General features: G+C 47.2%; 1 long non-coding RNA gene across 2 annotated transcripts in view; it reads right to left on the bottom strand.

Moving 5' to 3' along the window:
* Positions 1–275: 275 nt before the first annotated feature.
* LOC114615269 overlaps positions 276–7,904 on the bottom strand; it is a 20,127-nt gene continuing 12,498 nt past the window's right edge. Inside the window, exon 3 of one of the 2 annotated variants that reach the window (XR_003710447.1) lies at positions 276–575. This is a non-coding gene — a long non-coding RNA (uncharacterized LOC114615269). Of the gene's footprint in view, positions 576–703; positions 818–7,904 lie in introns of those variants that run through there. The other variant, XR_003710446.1, reaches the window with a different exon arrangement.

Raw genomic sequence — 7,904 nt, 5'->3', positions numbered from 1 at the left:
GAAGAGTCCATACTTACCTCTTTTCTGAGTGCACAGGGAGAAACTGAGCCACAGGGCAGAAAGCCAACAGCCCTCTGAGTTCACTAAAGGGCACGGACTTTCTGAGGCACACAGCCTGCTCCTTACCACAGCCAACTCCCAGACCAAAGCCCAAAGCACTCTTTTTCAAGAGTCTGAACTTGAGTTTTCAGTTTCCTTAAGTCCAGGATTTCTGTTGCCAAGAAGACCGAGATGGAAAGTTGGAGATGAGAGTCCTCTGATTCATGAGTCCCTTTCTGAGACAGTTCATTCAGTAGTCGGGGTCTCATGGGGCACCCCTGCAGAAGTTAGCTGGATGTGTTTAAAAGATTTATGCCCAGAGAAATTGGCTTATAAATATGAGCAGTCAATGAAGGCAAGGTGGAAGGCAGTCTGGGGGGAACTGCTCTGTCTACGTCAGCGGCTGCCTCCGTGATTGTTCTAATAGGTGCACCTCTCCTCCGCTAGTGTCTTCGCTGGATGTGTCTGATCCCACAGCATGGGGTCATCCATTGCTCTTCATTTAGTTAATGCCACAGTCCCCAGGGGCCTGTAAACTGTAATTGGACAGTTGGGATTAGAAGGTTAAGAAAATTGCCACACAGCCAGGCCTCATAACTCCACAGGCAACTTTTTACTGGCTGCTTCTTTCTTAAAGCTCTCTTTTAAGAGTCTCTGGAGAGCCCTAGTCCTGTCTCATGCTCCATCAAGAGAGAAGCCCTGAGATGAAGCCATCACAGCCCGTAGCAGTCTCAGCAAACACAGGCACGGTCCTTCAGTTTTCATTAAAGAAGGATTTCTAGGAAATGAATGGAGACGTGAAAGTTGTAGTCAGGTTACTGAGAAATAAAGAAATATAAAGAGCCTCTCACGGGCTCTAATTGCAATCCTAATGTATCTTAAGTGCAGCATTTAACGCGTGGTGGAACTTCTGCAAGTTTGCCTTTTTTCTTTTTCCTGGAAATTCTACTTTTACTTACTGTTTGTTTCAGACCACTTCACACGCTAAAAACCTTCAGGAAGCTCTCAGTGGCCCTGTTATCCTAGAGAAGTGTAGTAGAAAACTGGTGTGGCATCCAGAGGAGGCTGAACAACAGGTGGAGCTGGGCAGGAAGGCAGGAGTGCCAAGCCCCAGGAGCCCCACAGAGCGGAGCTGGCTTCCCTCTCCAATGCCTCAGGTCTGGTAGTTTCCTCTTTAGTTGATGGTCAGCACCCGATCTACATGAACATAAACCCCATAGACTGAGCCTGACACACCCAATAGCTGTTGCCAGGGTGGGAGCCTGGGGGTAGAGTGATATGAAATGCTATGAAATCACTAGATCCTCACAAGAGGGCTCAAGGTCTCTATAACAAAGATAGGTTATCTATATTTTATAAGGTGTTGGAGTATTTGGATATGGCACCCAGGGACTTTCAAGGAAAGCCAGCAGCCAACAGGAGAAAATGTGGTTGGTGTAAGCTGTAACCTAGTCTCATCTGGCCAGACATACTACATTCAGTGGAAGTTTCGTGTGTCCTTAGTGGCACCTCTTTTCCTGCAGTACTCCTGCTGGTCCTGACTACAGATCCAGAAGGCTCTAGAATATCTCCTTAGAACAAGGATATCCCAAGGGGTCCAGGGAGTGTTGCCAGACCCTGGAGGATGGCAAGGGGAAGTCTGCTCGGCATCTTCCAGGAAGGTGCTATGTTCTCTGTTCCGGTTTGGGGAGACGGATAGAGAGGATGATATGAATAGAAGGAGAGAACGAGAGATTCTTAGAAACAGAAGCAGACTGAACTTCTCACACCCATTGGTGGCAGTACAAACGTAGACTAGTGTCCATCATGGTCCAGAACCACAGGGCTTTAGAATTATCTGGTGGGAGCTGACTGTGAGCTCCTCCCCTTGATTCCGTGAAGCTCCTCCTCATGATCAGTCAAACATCTCCTTACTAGCATTTGTGACCGAGGCACCCATGGCCAAGCACTCACAACCATGTCTGGGTCACTCCTACAGCAGAATGGAGTGTCTAGAAGGTGTGTTCTGGGGACTGGAGAGATGGCTCATTGGTTAAAAGCATTTGTTGCTCTTGCAAAGGACATGGGTTTATTTCCCAGCACCTGTATGGAGGCTTACAAATGGCCTGTAACTGCAGCTTAAGAGGATCAGACTCCTTCTACACTCAAAGACACCAGCACATGCACACGCAGCGCACATAAATGCTTGCAGGTGCACACACATACACATAAATAACAACAAAATAAGAAATAAAAATAGAATGTAAGTTCTAGTCTACAAGGATCTTGAGAAGCAGAATATTAAGATCTAACCCGTGCCCTCATCAAGAAGATGCCAGAGCAGGGACTTGGAGCGAGGTAATCTGGTTATACAGGCCACATTCCATGTTACTTGGCTTCCGTAAGGCTAAATTAAACAAACTCAGGAATACGTCATGAGGAATAGTTGCTATCATGTCAAGACATCAGAACAGGCCACTGTCCTCAAGCATGGCTTCTGAAACTAGAACAGGCAATATATCACCATGTAACTCAGAGGGCTCCAAAACTCTGATCTTGCATCCTAAGTTCTAAAACATTCTTAAGTATATAAATATATATCCTACATTAGCATAGAGTCACATAGACACATGTAGTTTATAAACGTCGATCTCTGTGAATGAGATATTTGTCTTCTTGTATTCACACACATATTATATTGACATAAGAGTTTTAAAGGGAGTAAAAATAAAATGAGTCTCTGATCATTATGCCTGCTCTTTGGGGACTGTCTTGATCATTCAATATTGAGGGCCTCCAAGAAGCCACCTTGCTCTTGACTATTGAAAAGACATTTCTGGCTACCAGATGACCCCTGTCTTACTTTATCGCAAAGATTCGTGATCGTTTCTGCTCAGTCTGTAAATGAAGTCATCAGATGACACAGAATGGACCCTGTGGGATAGAAGGTTCAGAGACAGGCTGGTCTGTGAGAGCAGCCACCAGCATCATTATCCCTTCTGCACTCAGCCTCTACTTCCACATCAGCACCCGTTCCTGGACCCTCTCAGGTGCCTGGTAGTGGCCAACCTTTCGAGCCTAAGTCTCTCTGTTGTATCTGTCATGTGTGCGCGTGCACATGTGTGTGAGTGTGTGTGTGTGGGTGTGGCTAGGCATGCACATGCATGCTGCAATTTGAGCCTAATCTACAGAATTTTCAGGGCACCTTTTGGTCAACATCAACATGGAGTCATTAACACCCCAGATGCTGAAGTACTTGGAAGTTTCAGTGGGAAACACTCAGGGGTGTGTCTAGTATAACACTGGCATGTACCGGGAGCTAAACAGGGTCCTATCCAACCATGGAGCTGGACTCCAGAAGGGGAGAGCCAGTTCCTTGTCACAGGGGAAAGTGAGGCAGGCTATCCCTCAGCGTTCTTGCATCCCTCCTCACCTCAAGGAGGGTAGAGCCAAGTGGAGGCTAGCTTTCTGCCTTGCTGCTGAAACGGGGATGTGGCTTCCTTATGAAAAGGTGGCCTCCGATGGCGGCTTCCTCTGATTCAGTCACTCAAGCCCACTGAACACACAGGCAGCAGCCCCACCTCCCACATATCCCCTTTGCACTCCTGAACCTCTCTGACCACTTGTGAGGGAGTGCCATTCCCAGGCCAGAAGAGGCAGGCGGGGGAAGGCCGCCCCTGTGGGGCTGAAGGGCAGCTGTTTATATTATAATTAAGGTCTTACAGCAGAAACTGACATGTAGCTTGGCTATTTCAACAAGGCACTGGAGGTAATTACCACTGCTAGAGGCAGTCTCTACTGCCAATTACTTCTCTCTAATTGAATGACTCGGGCCACACTGTCTGAGACCAGGGAGAAGAGTTTGCTTTCCAATATGGACACTCCTGCAGGATCTCAGCCCAGCAAGAAGTTTAACATCCTCTTACCCAGCTGGCTCCCAGCCTGCTTGCATCTGGGTGGGTGGGACAGAGAGAAAGAACTAGAGTTCCATCACTTACTGGCTCAGGTGGAGGGAGCTCCCTACATCGGTTCGCTTGTCTATAAAGGATGAGGGGTAAATGAAATGCTGCTTGCATTAGTCAGCTTTCCATAGCTCTAAAAAGTTACCTGAAGACAGTCAAGTTACAAAGCTGAAAGGTTCGTACTGGCTTCCTGCTTCATTGGTTTCCAGTGCATAACAGGGCCTATGAGACACATCACTGTGGAAGCCCATGGAAGAGGAAGTCTGTCACTTCAGGGAGGCTAAGAACACTAAGAGACCAACAAGAAGGAGTCAGGGCCCCAATATCCCCTCTAAAGATGTCTCCAGTGACTTAACTTCCTCCTATCAGATCTAACCTGAAATTTCCATCAATGGCACTGCAGGCTAAGGATCAACCTTTAACATAGCGCCTTTAGTAGACACCTAGCCAAACCATGGTAATTCTAACCCAAGCACATGGAGAACATTTAATCATGTCTCACCAAAGTACAACAATGCTGACAGGCATAGCTAGGAAGGAACCCGGGGTTGTCTTTTACCTATACATATGGGAGAAACTGAGGCAGAAAGTATATCCAAATCCCACAGAAAGAACTTGAGAAATGAGGTGCACAGCAGAGGAAGCACGTGACTACTTGGCCTGGTAGAAATGAATTCCTTTGGGTTGTAGTAGGAATGGCCCCTCCTAAAAGGCTGGCACATCTCCAAGATGCCCAGCCCAGGGCATTTGTGCTTTCCTCTCACCTCTGTATGTTCATAAAGTCCCTCTCATTCTCTGTGGTGCTACAACTGCCTCCGTGGCTCAGGCAGCTTCATGATGAATATCACATCCGTGTTCACAGCACTTTGAATTTCTTAAATCTACCACCATATTCACTGGTCCTTACAGCCATCCTCCTGGTGTGCAAACCACAGAATGGGGGCCAAGCAAATGCGAGGAAACCACATAAACCCAATCTAGACAAAAACACAAGTCACTGCTTCCAGTTTTCTCCACTAGTCCTCTGGAAGGAAGCCATCTCAGCTCCCAGAGTAACCACAGAAGCCCAGCCTTTAGCTGACTGACACCTTTGATTTCAAAATTATACCATGTGGTTATAGTATCTCAGAAGCCAAGGACAGTGGTTCTCCGACTTTGGCGTTTGTATATGTGTTAGTTATGACTGTGATAAAACATCAAAAGTGACTTACGAAAGAAGCTTGTTTTAGTGTGTGGTTCCAGAACAAGTCCATAATGGCGTAAAGGCGCAGCACCGGGTGTTTGGGACGGGTAGCTGAGAGATCACATCTCCAACCACAAACAGGAAGTAGAGAGAGTGAACCGGAAGTGGGGTAAGACTATGAGCCTGCATAGCCTGTCTCCAGTGGCTTACTTCCTCCAGCAAGGCTCACCACCTGAAGGTTACTTTAGCTCCCCAGACAGCACCACCAACCAGGCACTAAATGTTCAAGTCCCTGAGACTATGGGGGAACTTTTCCCACCCAAACCACCACATTACAAGATTCTCCGGGAATGTGTTCAAAATGTAAGTTGCAAAGTCACATCTCTAGGGGCTTCTGATTGTCTAGCTCTAAGAGGAATCCAGGAACAGGAAGCTTAAGAAGGTCCACAGATTTACTATTTCAGTGGTTCAAGGACAGTTCTTTGAAAAGCACTGGGTTTGGGAAGCCAGGATGCAAAGTAGCTGTAACCTGGGTTGAGTGGCCAACCTGCTGAACACCAGTTTCCTTATATGCAAGTTAAGATGAGGATATAGCATACTATTTCTGAGAATTAAGTGAGATAAGACGTGTGAAGTAGCAAACGCAGTGCCCCCCCCAAAAATGCTAAGTGTTCCATATCTGTAACCATGAAGCACAGCTGCTGCTATAGTCACCAACACCATTGAAATGGGGACAAGCCTCTGACTATAGCTTGACGTCTTCTCACGTAGAGTCATTACATCTATAGAAAACTGAGACGTGGAGAAAAAAAAGCATAAATAGGATTTGATAAATTGAAATCACCCATTATTAAAGCTGATTCATTTATCTTGATTTAGCTGCCTTGGGTGAGGGTCTTGGCAACCTCCCCCTAATCAGCAGACACTGATGGATGGCAGGGAAAGGGGAGCGAGTGGGGAAGCCAGGAGGGGCTTCTTGGGAATTGGCTCTGAGATGGTGTGATTCACATCAGACAGCTCTGACAGGTCATGACGGTGCATAGCCCATCCCGCCCTGACCAGCTGCTTCCTAATCTCCCTCTACTCTGCTCGAACTTCGAGTTCAAGTGCATCCTGGGATACCAGGCTTCCCCCAACTGATCTTAGGTCTGTGTGGAGTGAGCTTTGTTAGGGAATGGTCTGGCTAGAGCAAGCTCAGCACGAAACTGTCCCAGGGCCTGGAAAAAAGAATGTAAACAAATCTTCCCTCCTACTCCATGATCCTCACGCAGGTAGCAATGGCAGCAGCTGCTGGTACCTAACGTCCCACATCCTGCCTCTACCTGACTCTTCTCTTTTCAAAAAGCTAAGGCTTATTAACTGTGCAAAAATAAAGGGTTTCATCATGATACTTTCATACATGGATGCACTTTGGCCATGGTCACCTCTTTGGTCACCACTTGTCTTCGTCAGGGTTTCTATTCCTGCACAAAACATCATGTCCAAGAAGCAAGCTGGGGAGGAAAGGATTTATTCAGCTTACACTTCCACATTGCTGTTCATCACCAAAGGAAGTCAGGACTGGAACTCAAGCAGGTCAGGAAGCAGGAGCTGATACAGAAGCCATGGAGGGATGTTACTTACAGGCTTGCTTCCCCTGGCTTGCTCAGCTTGCTTTCTTATAGATCCCAGGACTACCAATCGAGGGATGGCACCACCCACAATGAGCTGGGCCCTACCCTGTCCCCGCGCCCCCATCACTAAGAAAATGCCTCACAGCTGGATCTCATGGAGGCATTTCCTCAAGGGAGGCTCCTTTCTCTGTGATAACTCCAGCTTTGGCGTTGACACACAAAACCAGCCAGTACATCTCTTGTATGTGGATGCCATGCACTTGACCATGCTTACCTCCTGTGTGAAGTAGGTGAGCATGGTCTCCCCCCTTCACATATTTCCCCTATCACTTCCCAAATGGTCTCCCTTACATTTCCATCTCTTTCTTTTAGAAACCACGCATGAGAGAAAATGTACTATTTCTCTTTCAATCTTTGGCTTTTTCCACTTAGCATGATACTCTCAAGTTCCATCCATCTTTTCTCAACCTGCCTTTAGAATTTGACAGAAATGTCTAGTGCGGTGTGAGGGGCTGTTATCACAACAGTAGTTTATCTGGGATGGGAGAACTGAACCTCGTCAGAGAGACTTTTAGAAAAACTGTCATTTAGCAGGCTGCCTCTCTTCTGTGAGGCAATCTAGACCGCTAACCCAGGTCGTGGGCTAGAAAACCTTTGATTGCATTTTGACAACTTGACAACCACATCCTCAGTGATCTGATAAATCAGCATTTCCAGAATCCAAGGGCAAGCCAGCAGATGCATCTCGTTCAGGGCTTGAGATGAAAAGAGGGGCACTTCTGTCTTCCTTGGAGCATCTAAGACCCAGCATGCATCTGGGCAACAGTTCTACTCTAGAGTGCTGTCTTATAGTAACTAGTCAGCCACTTCCATAGCGTGCATAGAGACACCCAGAACATCCCACCTAACGAATGCCCTTTCCCTGAGCATTTCTATCTCTAGACAGTCCTCTTTGGGAATGATATGCCAGCAAATTTCCTCTGGTTCTCACAGCAAACAGCCCCTGGTGTGAGAACCCCAGCCCCTGGTGTGAGAACTCCAGTCTCTGGTCTGAGAACCCCAGTCCCTGGTGTGAGAACCCCAGCCCCTGGTGTGAGAACTCCAGTCTCTGGTCTGAGAACCCCAGTC

Source organism: Grammomys surdaster, unplaced genomic scaffold, assembly GCF_004785775.1.
Source record: "Grammomys surdaster isolate TR1022 unplaced genomic scaffold, NIH_TR_1.0 130, whole genome shotgun sequence".
In the NCBI taxonomy this organism is placed as follows: domain Eukaryota; kingdom Metazoa; phylum Chordata; class Mammalia; order Rodentia; family Muridae; genus Grammomys; species Grammomys surdaster.
Note: the sequence above shows the minus strand (reverse complement) of the source record. Positions and strands in the feature narration are given on the sequence as shown.